This window comes from Corvus hawaiiensis, chromosome 3 (assembly GCF_020740725.1).
Source record: "Corvus hawaiiensis isolate bCorHaw1 chromosome 3, bCorHaw1.pri.cur, whole genome shotgun sequence".
Taxonomy (NCBI): domain Eukaryota; kingdom Metazoa; phylum Chordata; class Aves; order Passeriformes; family Corvidae; genus Corvus; species Corvus hawaiiensis.
This window is the reverse complement of record NC_063215.1, coordinates 108,736,053-108,753,936: the sequence shown is the minus strand read 5'-3', so window position 1 is coordinate 108,753,936 and position 17,884 is coordinate 108,736,053. Positions and strand designations below refer to the sequence as shown.

Below are 17,884 nucleotides of genomic sequence, written 5' to 3'. Positions count from 1 at the left end.
TTCTTGGCACTACTGCTTCCTGTGTCTTTTGCAAAGACTCTGTTATCTCCAGAAGCACTGTTCTCACTTAATTGCGTCACTGGGGGCAGAGTAGGGATAGTGGGGTGGGGGGTTATGCTTAAATGTAAACCCATTTTCTCCTCTTTCCCTTCCCTGTTTGTGGCCAATATTCAAAATATCCAATACCCCACTTTTCCCCTAATATTATCAGTTCCTTTGTGCTCTGCAGATGAAAGGGCTACGGATCAACAGTTCATTCCCAGGAGCAAATTGATTTGGCAGAAAAGGAATGAGATAAGATTAGGTATGTTTGATGTCATATCAGCAGTGGCAATACTTGCACAAAGGAGACATTTCTCCTACCAAGCACTTACTTTCTTCTTCATTCTTGTCAGAATATCTTCCAGGTCACGGGTGGAAAGAGATTGTTCCAAAAGCCTTTTAAATTTTTGGTGATTCAGCATCATTTTCACCATCTCCTGTCCATAATGCCTAAAACAAGAAAGAAAGAAAGAAAGAAAGAAAGAATAGAAGGTGAACAAACAAAGGAGGAGCGTTAACAGAATAAGCTGATACCTTAACCTCAGCAGCTGCCATACCTGCATGAGAAGGCATTACCTACTCAGCAAAGAGAGAGATTTACCTCCACTTGTCACTGCACAGTGCTGTCAGCTGAACACAAGAGGCAAGAGGAGAACGTGGGGCAACAGAAAAATACAATCTCACTCTGAAACTGTGGGTGCGCTTCTGTGGCATCGAAGGACCCCAGGGAACAAGCGAAACACCTCTGCTTTGAGTCAGAGCTTATTAGCAGTGTCTTGCTGCCATTGCACAGTAATTTGCCTTTCTTTAACTGGCAGGGAAGCCAGGACCAAATGCCTCATGCTTGCTTTTGATTATTCTATACCATATGTATGCACAGGGACAGCTAGTTGCTCATGCGTTCTTGGCAGCTATTAATGGGAATTGAATCCTCAAAGTGAGGGGGTTTTTTTGGTGGTTTGGATTGATTTTGCCACTAGGAAACCACAGTTTTCTTCAAGAAGCAATTTGGAGGTCATTCAGCCACAGATAAGAGCATTATAGAAATCTGCAGAAGAGGTTTAGAAAGACTGAATACATTGGCTAAAGACCCCTGGAATATTTCTAGGAAAGTCTTAAGTTAATGAGAAATAGATGTATGCGATCCTTCAGTGATGAACATTAGCCAACATTTTGGCTTTGTCTTGTGCACCTAAAGGCCAAGCAAAACTGTTTGACTGGCTCATCTGATGGCTCTTTTGATCTCAGGAAGGAATCATTCAAGTCCCAGGAAGTTGGCAATGCTCCCTCTTGCGGGACAACCTCACGTTCCCCAGCACAGTCATTTCCCCAGACAAGCCAGGGCAGCGGTCACAGCACCAAGCCTGACAGAGCTCAAGAAGCCTTTGGACAATGCTCTCGGGCACATGGAGTGACTCTTGGGGGGCCCTGCACACAGGCAGGAGCTGGACTCGATGACCCTGATGGGTCCCTTCCAACTCAGCGTATTCCGTGACTCTGTGAACCTCATCCACACAGTGAGGGAACTTGATATTTCCTTTAGCTTCCACTCTTTTGTGGTTTTGCCCTTTACAGCCAGACACCCAACAGTTTTCCTGTTTTAGGAGGTGAAATGAAGATCATTACCTTGTGTCCTCGTGACAGTCCTGAGCAAGCGTCCCTGCCGCGTGCGCCAGCCTCTCAGCCCTGGGCGTTCCTGCGAGCTTCGTGACTCCAGTTTTCTCCATCAAGGACAGGAGGAGTTGGGCCGCGCACTTCCGCACCTGGACGTGGCGGCTCCTGGGAAGAAGAGAGCGGACACTGGGGCACAGGGAGCAGGGGGACACAGCGCAGGCCTTGGCCAGAGCATGCTCCCTGTCATTGCTGGGGGAAGGAGGCCTGGGTTCTCCCTGACACTTGGGACACCTGTAGAAGGTTCTGTCCGCAGAGAAACACAAAGTTAGCACTGTACAGAAGGACTGCCTGCAAGCAAGAGCGAGGAATTCAGTCTCCCTGCACTATCTGATACTCAATGTCTTTCCCCAAATTCACTCTGAGAAAGGGGGAAATTAAAGACAACCCAGGCGGACCCATCAGGGGCCAGCCACTACACAGAGAGCCGCAGCAGGATTGAGGATATTTCCACCCATTTACCCCCAAATCTGCAGACCTTGGGAAAGAAACAAATGCCCCACATGCTGTGGGACATGAAGTCGAAGAATATCCAGCAATGCAGCCAGTTTCTTCTGTGAGGCTTGGCAGGAGATACATCTGAACGTTTCCCCCTTTTCCAAAGCTGAGGAAAGGGTGGCAGTCAGTTTAGCCAGCTTGTCCTGTTCTAGACAGTGTCTCTTGGGGACTATCAGGCCCAGCACCAACACTTAAGGCAGCACCTGCTTCAGCTGTCCCATGGCAGTCGGCCTGTGAAGGTGCCTGTACAGTGATTCATCATCTCAAGGCTAACATGAGACATCAGTTTGAATAGCAAGTGGGGCTCTAAGGCCAGGACAGTCCTACAAGACGCCTCTTGGCAGGAGCTGCACCTGCTGTGCAGGCTGTGCCACACCCAGCACGTTCTCCCCCATGTGCTCCATGCCCCAGCAAGAACCCTCCTTACTTCTCAAGTGAATGGCATAATGAGGATGCATGGTTTTTCCCAAGGCCTCTGTGGTTAGGGCTGTGAAATATCAAAGAGCGCTCACAGCTGCAGTTGCAATTGTCCCTCTTCCCACAAAACCACAGGGCTCTATCCTTAGCCTTTGCAGCCACTTTCACTTGCCCACCATTCACCACATCTAGGCAACTCGGACAGACTGGGAGAACTCCAGGAAGCAGCAGCAAGCTGAGTCAGGGGAGGTTGAGGTTGGATATCAGGAAAACGTTTTTCACCCAGACGGTGGCTGGGCACTGGAACAGGCTCCCCAGGGCACTGGTCACAGCACCAAGCCTGAGAGAGTTCAGGAAGCCTTTGGACAACGCTCTCAGGCACATGGTGTGACCCTTGGCGTGTTTGTTCTGTGCAAGGCCAGGAGCTGGACTCAATGATCCTGATGGGCCCCTTCCAACTCAGCATATTCTACAGCTCTGTGATTCTGTCAACTAAAAGGCTGCATGAGGGCAGAAATAGGTGACAAGAGGAAAGAAGTGAGGTTGATTGGAGAATCAAGTCACTGAGATCACAGAAGATGCAGGATACAGGACCCTTCCCTCCCACCATTCCCATTCTCTCTCTCAGCCCTTCTCCCCCCCACACAATAGAAGGTGAAGAATATCACTAAGAGAAGAAGAACCTACTGGACTCCACTGTCCATGAGAGCAGTCATTGCTCGTGCAGGAGTCACATGCTCCACCATGACTCCCAGGGTGTGACTGGCTGCTTTCTGAACAAACTCTGGGGAGTTCCACACCATCTGGAGAAGGACCCGAGCAACCTCATCCACCTCCGAGTCCATGTCCTTCTGCAAGGTCACAAAGAGCTCTCCAAGAGTGACGATTGCAGAGTAAGACACCTTTGAGCGAAGGTTGGTCACCTGGGGAAGTCATGCGGGGAAACATAAGAATCACCTTGAAAAGAAAACCAGTTGCCTTAGACAAAAGTCCCAGGAAATGACAACACTTCCCGCTGTGTCCAGGGGAACACAAAAGCACAGGCAGAGCAGAAGAGCACAAGCACAGAAAGGCACTTAACTCTGGCACCTACTTGTGCTAGGCCTCAGGCCTGCTTCCTGCAGGCCTAAAACATATTCTTTAACTTAAAGTGTTCTACTTAACTCTTCTGGAATGTCCACTGCTTTGGTTTTAGGCCCTTTTATTCAAAAAACAAAGAAACAAATTAAAGCAAGGGCTGCTCTCAAGCCATAAAGGCACAAGTCATAAAGACAAAAGAGTCATTTGCTCCTGTTTGAAAAAGCAACAGCAGCAGTTGAAGCCCTCAGCCAGGAAACAGAAAACACAGGCTCAAGTCTACAGACTAATTGGCAGTGTTGAATTACAGCTTGGGCAGAGATTTGGACTGCAGCAAATAACATAATTAGTGTCTCCGCTTCTGCATTTGCACGTTGCATTGTAATGGCAGCTCGCTCCAAGAGGAGCGTGTCAGATGCCCGACCTACCAGTAAATAGAGCTACATGTGCACACAGATCCTATAGAGAGCTGACAGACATGAGAAAGATAGGGTCTAGAAACAGAAATGAAGGCAGTCCCTGAGCACACAGGGAGATGAACAAGCACATATCTACTCTACACACCGTGTATGAAGCACAGAGGACGATTCAGAACAATGTTCTTACCTCGTTGGTAAGTGCCAAGCAAACCTCACGAAGTCTACAAAGAAGGACTTCTGAGTGGGACTCAGCCAGGTGTTTGATGCTGAAGAGTCCCTTCTCCTTCAGCTCCCTGAAAGGCAAGTACCAAAAAGAGTGACTTTCTCTCCACCCAAGAACTAGGCAGCACCCTCTGAATTTACCAGGCTGGCGGCTCAGTCAAACAAAGGGAGGTGCTTTTCAAGCAGTACTTGATGAGATCGTGGAACTCGCTGCCACAGGTTGCTGTGGCTGTCCAAAGCATACACAAATCCAAGAGGCAAATAGAGGGCTTTCAGAGTCTTCTTCATTTGTGGCCGTTTAACAAGACAGCCTTTCTGAAGTCTCTGGCACATGAAGTCCCAATGTCAGTGCTTCCTGGAGGCTGTGAGACCGTGCCATGCTGCTGTTTCTTGTCACCTCCCTGTACCTGTCCCTGAGACACAGTCCCATTGGGCTGTGTCTGGGGCATTTTCCTTCTTTGCCAGCCCCAGCAGGCAGTTCAGCAGTGAGAGTCTGCACTGGCACTCTGTAGCTGAGTTTCCACTCTGCAATCTAGGCCTGTCTGTCACCCACTCCACTCCACCTCACACATTCCCCAGGAAAGCAGCAGGATACCCCAGAAGATTCCACACCAGGGCAAGAACAGCTGAAAGTCTGGCTTTTCCCAAAAGCCCCTACCTAAAACAACAGCAACATGTTATTTACAAGGTGCAAACATCTCCCTCTCTCAGCACTTGCTTTGTGCAGGACCTGAGCTACAGGAAGGCGCGTGATGCATCGGGGCTGCAGCGCAGGGCTGGCAGCTGATGCCACGGGCATCCCTGCGTGTCACCCGGACCCCCCCACAGCTGCAGAAGCTCTCTGCACCTCACAGGGCACCAAACAGAAATGGGGAAGAGAAAGCAGAAGAGAAAGGGCAGAGCAAAGGCGACTGCACAAGGAGATGCATCGCTGCAGATTTTTCATGCTTATCCCAGGGTGAATGGAGTCCTTATCCCAGTGTGAATGAAGCATCCAGCAGTGAGTAGATGATAACCCAGACATCAAAAAGACAACCAATATCACCTAATATTTGTGGGGTTATCACCTCTGGGCCTCTACAGGCCTCCTTCTGTCTGTGTCTAAGTTTGGGACACATTGTGAGTATTGACAAAACATCTCAGGCCCATATGAAGCAGTGAGAAGGAAACAGTTGACTTGCAAAAGTGCAAGATTCCTAGAGGATTTTATTTCTTTTTCCTTCTCTTCTGCCATGAGCCCCTCAGGACTAATGACAGGCTGAGTGACTCTATAGCACAACTCAGTGCATTTCTCAGAAAGAAGAACTCCCTGTAGCTGCTCCTGGGACTCACATGCGGAAGGTCACAGGCAGACCCTGACTCCTGCATCTGCTGCCAGCAGTGGGGCCGGAGACAAATCTTACTCAGTCCCACTGGGCCCCGAGGCACCCAAATCTCTACACTCCAAACTGCTGCCATCCTGCTTCTGGCTTCAGCCAGCAAATCATCTTGTCCCACAGCTTTCTCTCTTCCCTCAAGATTTCCTTTGCAGCTCCACAGAGCAGCAGGCAAAGCAAGGAAACAGCACGGACCTGCTGCAGCTGGAGCACTGCTGCAGACCAAGGCCAAGAAAAGGCTGCTCTCAAATCTTTATCCTCTCTCTGCTCTGGAGTGGTTTCACTGGTGCCCCTCGGCCCTCTGGGCTGTTGGGGCTCAGAGGCACTAGCAAGATGCTCTCCTAACCTACCTTAACGCTAAGAGGGAGACAGAGTGAACGGGGCCTTTCTTACCAGTCATCGCTGCTGAGCAAGGAGAGTGCCTCGAGCAAGGACTGCTGTGGCTCCAAAGAGGCTCCGTCCTTCTGCCCCTTCCCACGGAGCGGCTCCTCTCGGCGCTCGGCACCAGTGGCCGTCTGCGGGGTCACTGTAAGGAGAGGGTCAGCCATGAGCGCTGCAGCCCCGGGCAAGGCACCCCGCCATGGAGCGGCCTGCAGCCCCATCTCCCAGCCAGGCTTCCATGAGGTACAAACTGGCACTGGCTCAGAGAATTCCCTGCTCTCTGGCTCCTTGCTTTCTCCCAGCCCCCCTAGCTGGGCACAGCTCCTTGGCTCAACCAGACAATTGCCCACACAGCGCCAGCTCCCAAGTGCCACAGGTACCACAGCCAGCGGCACGTTCCTGAGGCCGCAGAGCTCCCACTCCCTGTGAGACAGTGCCCACCAGCAGGACTTGCTCCCCACGAGGGACCCCTCAGCTGCCTCTCCTGTCTCAGCGCCCTGATTTCCCCGAGCCCTGAGGACAGAGGCACTCTGCAACTCCCTGAGGAAAGACCTGCAGCTGCCTCGTGACAGCACCAAGCCGAGCCTGAACAAGCGAGTCCTGCTGGGCCCGGCTGAATCCCCTCAGAGCAGCTACCAGGGAACAGCGATACCTGACCCTTCACACCTCACAGCGCCTCTGTTCCCATTGGCTTCAAATATTCTAGACAGAGGGCAGCTGAGTGCACTTACATTTCAGCCTGCTCTTGGGAAGGGAGTAGTTCATGGATTTTGTTCTTTCTAAGCATCATGAATCTTTACTATTTCAGTAAAGTACACACTGGCTGTATTTCAAAGATGCTGAGGTGAAATGTGTTTGTCCTCAAATGGACTTGTGTGCACACTGTGCAAGCCTAAGCTTTCTCTTGTGGAAAAATGGAATCTCTAGCCCAGATGGTTGATAAAAAAGCCTTCCAAATGCAAATTGATGATAAGAATACGTAAATACAGATGCAAATTGTTGGCAGACACAATCTCTTGATAGTCAGTTTACAAGGTATGAGAAAATTCAGATGATAAATGCATTTCTTAAGAAACCCACTTGTCATCCAAAGGACTGTTGATCATCAATTTCATGTCATGCACTCAACAGGTCGTTTTCTAATGTGTACAAGGAAACATCTGAGCTGTCTCAAATGATGGAGTTTAAACATTGCACAGAATCTAGATGAACTGCTCTAGACTCTGTAGAAGTTTTGCGCTACCCTGCATGTTCTCACACAGTATGGAGGAAGCGTAACATCAAAAATATTCAGATGGGAGCTAATCTGGCTGTCACTGATGTACCCCTGTCACTGCCATCAGTGGTGTCACTGCAGAAGGATGTGGATGTACACATCTATATTCAATAGGAATGGGGAGCCACGTCAGGCTAGTTCTGGTCAATTGTGAGCATGGAAGTAGCATGACTAGAAAAGAGCACTCAAAGTATCATTCCTAGCTCCCTTCTTCTTCTCTCACCCTACTCAGGATCATAGCACAGGCAGGCTGCCCTCACAGGAGAGGCAAGAGCCACAAGGGACTATGTGCTGTGTATTCACTGCAGGCAGCAAACAGCCTGGGAGCACCAGGCAGCCCCTCCTGGCTGTCACCTGCTACACAGGCCGCTGTATTTGGGTGGGGTGACACAGGAGGTGCTGCTTGTTCCCTCTTGGCATTGCAGGCCATGGGATGGCAGCGGCGAGAAGCCATTGGGCACTTCTGGGAGCAGCAGCACGGCTGCACCAAGTGGCTGACTGCCATGCAGAGACAACCCTTGCTGGGAGAGCAGGAAAGCTGGCTGCAGAGCCGGACAGCAGCACAGGCAGAGGGCCAAGATGGAGAGTGGACAATTGATCGTGGTGGTACTCGTAGGTGCACAGTGAGCACACCCTGCCAGACTGCCCCGAGCTCATCCCTGCAGTTACAGCTGCCTCCTGGCACCAGTGCTGTAGTTTGCTCTATCAGGATGGGCAAAAGCCAGAGCTTAGGTCTTTACCACTACTTTATGCAGCTCAGCTTTCCAATGGATCAATAAGAACCAACTGCTCCAGTTCTGCCGAGCTGGAGTAACTCAAGAGTAGATTTGCTGTTCATTCTCAGCACAGGCTATGAACCCAAGATCCCAGCTGTGGTGGCTGAGGCAGGAGGCGGTTTGTGCTCCTTGTGCAAGGAAAACCGGTGCAGGAAAAAGCTGCTGTGGAGCAGGCTTACCTGAGGAGTTGCGTGGGAAGCTGCCGTCTCCATGGATGATGGGCTTCTTGGGCAGTAAGGGCACGTTGTCCTGCTTCCTCAAGACCTTCTTCTTCAAGGCACTACCAGGGTGTTTCCTCGGCACACTGGAAGCTGTGCCATTGACAGGCGGTAGGCTAAAGCCTGCAGGGACCAAAGAGGAGCTTGGAAGTGGAGGGTGACAATGGAAAGGCCCAGAAAACTTGCTGGAGCTGGGTAACATCTCTTTGTTATCCCAAAGAACTTCAAGTATAACAGTGGCACAGTACCATGGGAAAGTGATCACAGACTCCTAGAAGAGTTTATGTGGGAAGGCACCTTTAACCACCATCTAGTCCAGCCCCCACGAGCAGGGACATCTTCAGCACGAGCAGCTTCCTCAGGGCCCCATCTAACATGGCCTTGAACACCTTCAAGGATCGATCAACAACAGCTTCTCGGGGCAAACTCTTCCAGTGTTTCATCCCTTTCATTATAAAATAAATCTTCCTAATATCTAATTGAAATCTACCCTCTTCTGGTTTAAAACCAAATTGCAGTGATGCTTCCCCGAAGAAACAAGGAAACCCCAGTATTGCTTTGCTTTTGTTTTCCTGTTTCAGAGGCTGGCTGGGGAAGTTACCAAAAGAAAGCGCAGATAACCTTGCGTGATGCCCTCGGGCTGAGTGCTGCCTCCTGAGGTCCCTGCTGCTGCCCTGGGGCAGCGCACACAGCACTGCAGTCAGAGCCCCTCAGCCCGGATTCAGTCGGCAACGCTGCTTGCTCCTGGGGCTACAACAGAAGCACTGGCTCGGGGCTTCAGCACAGCTCTACAGCACCAGCTCCTCAGCAGGGAGTGGTGGGAGAAGGGTCTCTGGGGTTTTCATTAGAAGGAGTTGAATTTTGTTTCTTCCAGGTTGCACCTTGGTTGAAAAGCATTCTTTTGGACCCGCTTTTCCTGGAGGCTGCTATCCAGGAGAGAGTCTGAAGCCCCAGTGTACTTTGCAAGACAGAATTTTACACTCTGAAGGACTTCAGAGGGGAAGGTGGGAAGCTGATATTCTGTTACGGACTCAGTGAGGCCATGGGCAAGACACTTCATGCCTCTCCATTTTTCTTTGGGGACCGGAAATACATCCTATGCAAACTCCCACTCAGATGCAAATGTAACAGCCCCCCAGTCTGAGGGCAACACTGTGCAGAGGGCAAGCAAGTGATCAGAAAGGACCACAGGTGTAGCAACCACTTACTTGCTGCAGCTGCATCCCCGGGGTCAACTGTCTGTGGAGGCAGCTGCAAGGACGTTTCCTTTTCTCTCTCTGTCTTGATCTCTTTCTCCAAAAGCTCCATTGGCTTCCGCTCTAAGTTCCTTTGAGCCAACTTGCCCAGTGCAGCACGGACCTGCATGCAATGGGAATGCATCACAGACTGTAAGCAGAGACACACAAACCAGACACAACATCTCATCAGGAGCACAGAGTCCATAGAGTTCCACAGTCCTTGATGCAGCTCCATGTACATTCCAATGGTTTCTGAAGAATGCCTCCCGTCCTCACCTTGGCAATTACACACAGTGAGGTGGAACACTTTATTGCCATAACTTCCCACTGCTCCAAGGTACTGTTTCTCAGCCTGTGTCAGGAGGCCCTGCTTGAAGCAAGAAAATCACAGGAGTGCTCCAAGACAGATGAAGAGCCCACGTGACCAGTGAGCAGGCAGTTCCCTTCCTACAGGCCATGGCAGGAGAATAAAAACCATGTGCAATACGCAGCAAGGAGGGGTAAGTAGCTGTTGCTTAACACTCATGGCCAGGAATTGCAGCTGTTTCTCACTTCTGGCTTCTGAAGGACTCAGCTGCTCTCGGAGACCGTGAGGCCAAAAAGAGGAGTCACGTGAAAACAAGTTGCAGAAACATTGATGTTAATGCGTGGAAAAATTGAGAATGAGAGGGCTGTGAGATACAGCAAGAAAGGTAACCAGGAAAAATCAAACTCTCTCATTTTATTTTGCAGCCTTGCTTACACTCAGCATTAGAATCCTTGCTTCTGTGCTTCCCAGGATGCACTTTGCCCACATTCACTGATGTGTAGCTTGCTCTGCCATTCAGAACTTCTCTACAAGGGCCTTTGTACATGGCATGACCTTAGCACCATCTCCAAACCAGTGACCTTGCCACCACTGGAAATAGCCAAGCAGTTGCTCTGTAGCTGTCAAATATATTCCCAAGAGAATCCCCATCCCCCAAGAGTGGAAGATTATGATTTTCAGGGACATTTTGGGCCTAGCACTAAACAGTCACTGGAAAGGAAGTCTGCTCATCCCTGTCCTTATCCCTCACCTTTCCAAAGCCATCCTTCAGGGCTTCGGCACTCGTAAGGCCAGCACTGGTGGGGTGATCCGTCTCCTTGGCCTGGCTCAGTGGGAGGCCTGTTAATGGAAGCAAAGGTTCCTGTAAATCTCTGGCACACTTCAAGCCCCCAACAGCGCCATGCTGGGCAACAGGCAAGACAGCTTCCAGATTGCAGAGCTCTGATAAGACCCAGAGATTGTGTCTGAGAGCAGCAAGCTACATATGCCTAGAACCTCTCCCAATGGATGGGCTACTGCCACAGTGCACTGGCAGCAGATATGGCATTGCTCTGTGGCCAGCAGAATGAAACCTCCTGCATGATGGAGGCTTCACCCCTGGATGCTGGAGAGCCGCTGTGTTTGATAGAGAAGGGCAGAGACGGAGCTTGCTCCTGAGAGAGATTCTTATCTGCCCTAATTCGTGCTGATTTTAGTAAACATCTTCTTCCCGGTTCCTAAAAGAACTCCCGGGTTCTAACACCCGTAAGCATTTAGATCAATATTTTCTTCTCTTTGTGGCAATATTTTAGAGGACATGAAAAGAAAAGCTTAGGATTGCAGGAGTGTTAGCAAAACGTGAATTGTGTTCTTGAAACTGGATTATTTGCTTTCCCCAAGGATTTTCATTCTAAACTGTGTGAGATTGGGCCACTTTCAGGCCAGTCTGACTAAAGGCTGAATTTTCTAATGGAAGTGGAACAATGTAGGTCATTCTGAAACACTCTCCAACAGAGCCGTTAAAACTCAGAGGATGAATCACTCTTTACATGGCTTCACAGAGGATAAAAACACGCAGCAGCAAAGTAGCAAAAAACCAATGTCTTAAATCAGGATTTTTTGCCCAGCAAAATGGTCAGCTTAATCATAAAAAAGAGTTAGATGTGGGCTTTGAGGAAGGAGGGCTATTCTGGATTGGAAGGCAAGGCCTTGGAAGGTAAGAGCATCTGAGAAGTTGACAGGGAAACTACTGACTCCAGGGTAACCTCCTTGGGACCAGTGCAGTCAGTCCCAAGTGCAAAGTGGAGACACAAAATATAACAGAGGCCGCAATGCCAACATAAAGCATCGGAAGCTACGTATTTAACGGGACAGACCACCTGGAAACTTCTAAAGAGCTGCACAGGGAAACATGCTCCCGCCAGCAGCCACTTGAGGCAGACCAGGGAGACACCCTGACCCACTTGCACAGAGCCAGCACAGGAACAGCCTGGCCTCTGGGCTGCCCTGGGACAGCAGGGAGCCCAGAGGCCTGTGCTTTCCAGGAATGGCTCAGCTGCACACGCACCCTCCTGCTCCTCTCCCGGCCCCACAGCTGAGCAGCCCTACAGCTCCACGGGGCACTGGGAGCAGCACAGCTCAGTGCAGGGGGCACATGCAGGGCAGAACTGTTCCCTGGCAATGTGCCCAGGCTCTCTAGGCTGGCACAAGAGCCTTCCTCCCGCCAGAGAGCGGCCCAGCTCCCGCCTTACCTCTTTGTGAGGCTGAGCCATGCTCAGCCTTCACCTTGTCCTCCCTGGCAGTGACCCCGGGGGCAGCGCTGCTCAGCTGCCCCTGCCGGGGCTCCTGGGCCAAGGCCCCCTGAGCAGGCTGCGAGCGGAGACCTGCACTGCCAAGGCCGGGCTTCCGCGCATCCGTCTCCAAGCCAAAAAGTTCAGCCAGTTCCCTTGGGAACAGAGGCATCCCAGGTCCTATCACACACCATGAACTCTTTCCCTTCTTCCTCTGGGCTTTTGTTGTAGACTCAGAAGAAGCTGTGGATCAGGTACAAGGGAAGAAGTGAGTTAGTTGAACTCCCACCTTTACAATCACCACAACTAATGGGTGAGGCACTCGAGGGGTTATTTAAATATTGAGAAGATCACTTTGTTTTTATTTTTCATGAAACTAGCATCACTATAATTGCTCTGAACTGTATGGAGCTGGCAGGACAGGAGAGAGAGGTTCCACTACTTTACTTCTGTGCTGCTCATGGCTCATCCACTACTTGGGGATCCCTTTCCTTCCAAACAGTTGGCAACCCACAGGGGTCTCTAGAATTTGACAATTCCACCTAGGAAGTAATTGCTTTCCAAAGCCAGTTTTCAAGGCCTTTGTTTCTGTAACTCCCCCTCAGTTCTCGGTTGGGTTTTGTTGGTGGTTTTTATTTCTCTTTACAACAAAGGCAGTGCTGGGACACAAACAATGGCACCCCATGCTAGAAGCAAAAGAAGATTTGCAATCAAATTTAGATGTCCCCACTATTCAAGCAGCCCATATCTGTAGGGAACACATTGTTCATGCAAACGTCCCAGCTTTCTCTGCTTTGTTGCTCCAGGAGTTTATTCCCTGCTTTCCTTCCTGCAGAGACACCCAAACCCAACATAAACATGACCTGCCTCAAAACATTTCTGATCTTCGCTAATCCTGACAATTCAAAATTTTCTTAATGGAAACAGCATGGTGCAGGTTAATCTGAAATGCTCTCCAACTGAGCTTTTGAAACTCAGAGAACTAATCATTCTGTACAGGCCTCCACCAATGATAAATCGTTTTTCTGCATCAGCAAAATTGTTTCTTCAAATCTCATCTCTCCTATCATTCCATGCCCAGAGATGGCAAAGGAACAACAACCCTGGCATTGAGGCTTTGAACTTGAAAGCAGGGACTGACACACATGCACCAGACACCTCATTTGGTCTGGCACAACTCTTCTTGTCAGGGATCAGGCAAGGCAGGGAGGGGGGACAAGGCAGAAGGCATCTCCTCCCCCAGCCTCAGCCTGCAATACTGACACGGGCAGAGAGAGTCGGGGAAGAGATTTGTCCTTGTGAACCTGCCATAGGTGGCTTTAGGCTTGTGCTGTCAGAGGATGACAAACTCTGATCCTGCATAGGCTGCATCCATTTGGAAGTCTCCTTCCCCTTAACTGGAACATTCACAAGGCCTTTCTGTCTAAGGAGGTTTCCCTATTTCTCCCCGTGCAAAACCAGGCAATGTCCATGAATCTCCTTCAGATCTCAAAGGGTTCAGCACAGAAACTGCCCCAAGGGAAGGTGTCCTCCTTCAAAGGCAGGAGGAAGGAGTGGGAACATTTCTCCTTTCATGCTAAATGTCCTTTTTTCTCTACTAATTATGACCTTAGAAAGGGTGCAGGGAGATGAAAGGCATGTGCAGGATGGAGAGGAATGTTTTCTTTTCCTGTGGCGCATTTCCCGAGCCCCAAGGTACCAGTCCAGCTCCTGGAGTAATTTTCACTGCACCACCAGAGCACACTCCCAGTGACCAGGCTCTGGGAGAGTCCACTGAGCCCATCAAGGAATTGAAAGGAATTTGAAGACATTTAAACCAGGATGGTTTTCAACCAAACTGTCACAATGCCACCCCTGGGTCAGCATTCCAATGGTCAGTTTAGGACAGACATGCCCTGTACCTACCTGCATGTTCAGAGTTCTTCTCTTTGCTTCTGCTGCTGGATCTTGGCCTTGAGAAAAGGGAGGACAAAAGAACATATGAGCGCGTAGAAAGAGAAGGGCGTGGAATGTGTGTAGCATCAAAGGAGGCAAACCTTCTTAGCATGGTCCCCCTGATGAAGGAGGAAATGCAACACATAAACCCAACATGATGCAAAGCTGGTGAATTGTCCTTAAGCTTTCAGGTGCTGGAGTCCCAGAGAGCTTGCCAAGCTCCGGCTGAAACACAGCAGTCATTCTTCAACTTGCATCAGACCTGCCCAGTTCTCTCCTTTTGGAGCCAAGTGGCTCCTACAGCCTCTGTGAAGCAGCAAGAGCTGCTGAGCTGAGACACAAGTCTGTATGGAGGGCAGCTACTTTTGTTCTCCGGCCCAAGCTTGACTTTGCCTGCTCATGCCTTACACTGGTGACAGTCTCGGGCTACATGGGGTCATAGCACTGCTCTCTCCTGAGAATGACAGTACACCTCCTTGCTCTTTCAAGGACAAAAAGGCCTTTTCCAACTCAGCTGCTAGGTAAGGATATTCCGATTGCACTTTAAAAGCCCTACGGACGCTTTTCAATTGGAATGATACTTCTGGGACTCCTGCTTTATCCTTGTCACTAGGATAAGCTTGACAGCTACATTTTCTCACACATATATCCAAGCCAATATCTTTGCATCAGGTACAGTCCTATAACTCTTCTCTAGCACCTTGCCCTCTTTGATCTTAAGCCCAGATCGAAATACTAGACATGGATCAGATGATACATCTGTACCCCAAGTTTTATCTGGGCTCTGGTTTCACGGTGGAGGCCCAGGCACAGAGAAGTCACGCCTGACATTTACAGGAGCAGCACCTGAATTTGCAGACACCTCCTCAGTAGCCAATATTTGCCCTGACATATCCTCATGGCTGCAGAAGTTGACAGGCAAGGATCACAGTATTCAAAGAACCGCAGTATCCAGATCCATGCAATCCAGTTCCCAAATGACAGCACAAACACCACAGAGGGAATCAGTAGCCAAGTCCAGCAGAGGACCTGTTCTGAGGTGCTCTTAAGCCCTGCCTCCTCTTCCCCACAACCACCTCTGCTCTTAGGGCATATGGTGTTGGCTTTGCCATTGTGCTGGATCACCACAGATGGGCAAAATGGGGAATACACTGAGGTTTGCCCAAATACAAGGGAGAGATGACTGTGGAAAATAACCTCACGAGACGGGAAGTGCGAGGGGAACAGCACACTGGAGCAGCAGACACCTTGGCTTACCTCATCTCCTGGGACTCCTGGAAATCCAGCTGCGGAGAGCTTGGGACAGACGCTGCCGCACTGCTCACAGGGGGACTCACTGCCTTGCGTATTGGGGGGATCAAAGGTGGTCCCAATGACCCCTTCTTCATATCCCCACCTCTGGAATGCACAGGCATCAAGGCAGCCTGGAAAGAGCAGAAGACTCAGATCAAGCAACCAGCCTTGCCCCCATTCATGCCTGAAGACATTTAGCCATGCTCTTAGCTGGGACCTGGCAGAGATGTCAAACTGATGGAGCAGCTTGGTCTAGGACAGGGAATGGAAAGGGAAGTGGTGAGGGAGAGACCATGTCCCACATTTGCCACCGCTATCCCTGTGCTCACTTGTCTGGAAATCTACATTCCCAGATGGCATCCACATGTTTGGCACCAAGATGTTCTGCGGTGCCACTGCCTCCACTGGCCTTTTGGATCGTATGGGAATGGCCTTGGATCCCTATTCTCTCCCTGTCCCTAAAGCACCTAACAGCCAGTGCTGATCTCCAGCCAAGTCCCCACAAAGCCATCCTGCAGGATGTCCAAACCTGCTTTTCTCAAGCCCCTCATTTCTGCTGCTGCTTCCCTTCCCTCGTACAGTTCCCCAGCAGCCTTTGAGCCCCGATGCTGCTGAGCTCTGGGCATGCTCGGTGCTCTCCAGCTCCCACACATCCATCATCTCAGGCTCACTGGCATTTAGGAAGTTCTGCTGAGCTCCCTGCCCTGCTGCTCTCTGGAAGGCCTCTGCCTGCCCAAGTTGCTCCAGGGCCCCCATGCCATGTCCAGCAAGCGGGGTGGAGGCAGCGGGGGCAGATGCACACCCTTCCTTAGCATCCCATTGTCCCTGGCACAGCTAAAGAGCCAAATCAGGCCCTGTTCAAACTTCAGTGGAAGGATCAGTTCCTCTCAGGGATACGCTGGGCCCTTTCTCAGCAAGGCTTGGATCAAGTACACAAGCCTTGGGTTGGACATTCTGTTTACCAAAGCTGTTGTTCATCTGCCTCCTCCTGCACCCCATGGCAAACCCAAAACAACTGCAGGTCCTGGCCCTGCTGCAAAGGCAATCGTGGGGGTGGGCTCTGGGCTGCTCTCCCCATGGCCACCTGCCATCCCTGCCCTCTGGACAAAGCCATGCCAGAATGCACAAAGCTGCCCAGAAGCTGATGAAGTCTAGAAATAGCATCAGAGACAACTGGGCACAAGGGCATGGCTGTACAACTCAAAAGCTGACACAACCCGGAACTGACTTTGCAGGACTGCCTGTTCCAGCAAACACCTTTCTCCGTCCAAACCGGACACAGCTGACAGAAAACAGCACCAAGACACAGAGATGGTTCACACATACCCGTAGTTTACTAAATGTAGAAGGATTGGTTCACAAGATTGGCCAACTTCAGCTGCTCTGACTGCCTGTTGGTGTTTTCTCAGCCATAAGACAGAGCAGGAGCCACAAGAGAGCCAGAAACCATTCAAAGACCTCCCCTGCTCTTGATACCTGCTGAGGACATGAAGCCTGCACTACACACCCACTGCAAAGACAGCCTGAAGTGCAGTGTCCTGCTGAGCTCTCCCTTTGCTCAGCTGCTTCCCTGGCCTCACACCACAGCAAAAGGTCTCCGAGCTCTGCCTACAGCACATAAACTGAAAATACACCAGACAGGACTTAGGTTGGTGTCCTTACCATATGTCCTTTTCTCTCTGAACTCAGCTCCTGCTTTTTTCTTCTGTCATCATCATTGCCGGTGACATTTTTCCCATTCTCCTGCTCTCTGCTACATATTTTGTGTTAGAAGAAGCAGAGCTCTTCTGGATGGGAGGCAATGGCTTGGAGGGAAGGAGCATAGAGGGAGATGCCACAGTAAACTTCTTGGCAAGAGTGTAGCCAGTCAGTCCTGCAAAATGGAAACACAAAATATAACAGAGGCCACGATGACAACATAAAGCATCTGAAGCTACAGTATTTCATTGGAGAGATTCCCTGGAAACTTCTAAAGAGCTGCACAGGGAAACATGCTCCTGCCAGCAGCCACTTGAGGCAGGCCAGGGGGACACCCTGACCCACTTGCACAGAGCCAGCACAGGAACAGCCTGGCCTCTGGGCTGCCCTGGGACAGCAGGGAGCCCAGAGGCCTGTGCTTTCCAGGAATGGCTCAGCTGCACACGCACCCTCCTGCTCCTCTCCCGGCCCCACAGCTGAGCAGCCCTACAGCTCCACGGGGCACTGGGAGCAGCATAGCTCAGTGCAGGGGGCACATGCAGGGCAGAACTGTTCCCTGGCAATGTGCCCAGGCTCTCTAGGCTGGCACAAGAGCCTTCCTCCCGCCAGAGAGCGGCCCAGCTCCCGCCTTACCTCTTTGTGAGGCTGAGCCATGCTCAGCCTTCACCTTGTCCTCACTTGGAAGTTGCTTCAGGCACCCCATGCCACGACTAGGAAGGGGGGTGGAGAGAGCGGGGGCAGGTGCACACCCTTCCTTTGGATTCTGTCCT

At 50.7% G+C, this 17,884-nt stretch overlaps 2 long non-coding RNA genes across 2 annotated transcripts; both read right to left on the bottom strand.

Moving 5' to 3' along the window:
- Positions 1-451: 451 nt before the first annotated feature.
- LOC125323295 lies at positions 452-3,357 on the bottom strand. The gene is made up of 3 exons (XR_007202463.1): positions 3,316-3,357; positions 1,669-1,821; positions 452-492 (listed from the first exon to the last, which is right to left on the bottom strand). It is a non-coding gene; the product is annotated as an uncharacterized LOC125323295 (long non-coding RNA).
- A 153-nt stretch (positions 3,358-3,510) lies between these two features.
- Positions 3,511-6,259, bottom strand: LOC125323290. The gene is made up of 3 exons (XR_007202458.1): positions 6,116-6,259; positions 4,312-4,417; positions 3,511-3,551 (listed from the first exon to the last, which is right to left on the bottom strand). It is a non-coding gene; the product is annotated as an uncharacterized LOC125323290 (long non-coding RNA).
- Positions 6,260-17,884: the final 11,625 nt, after the last annotated feature.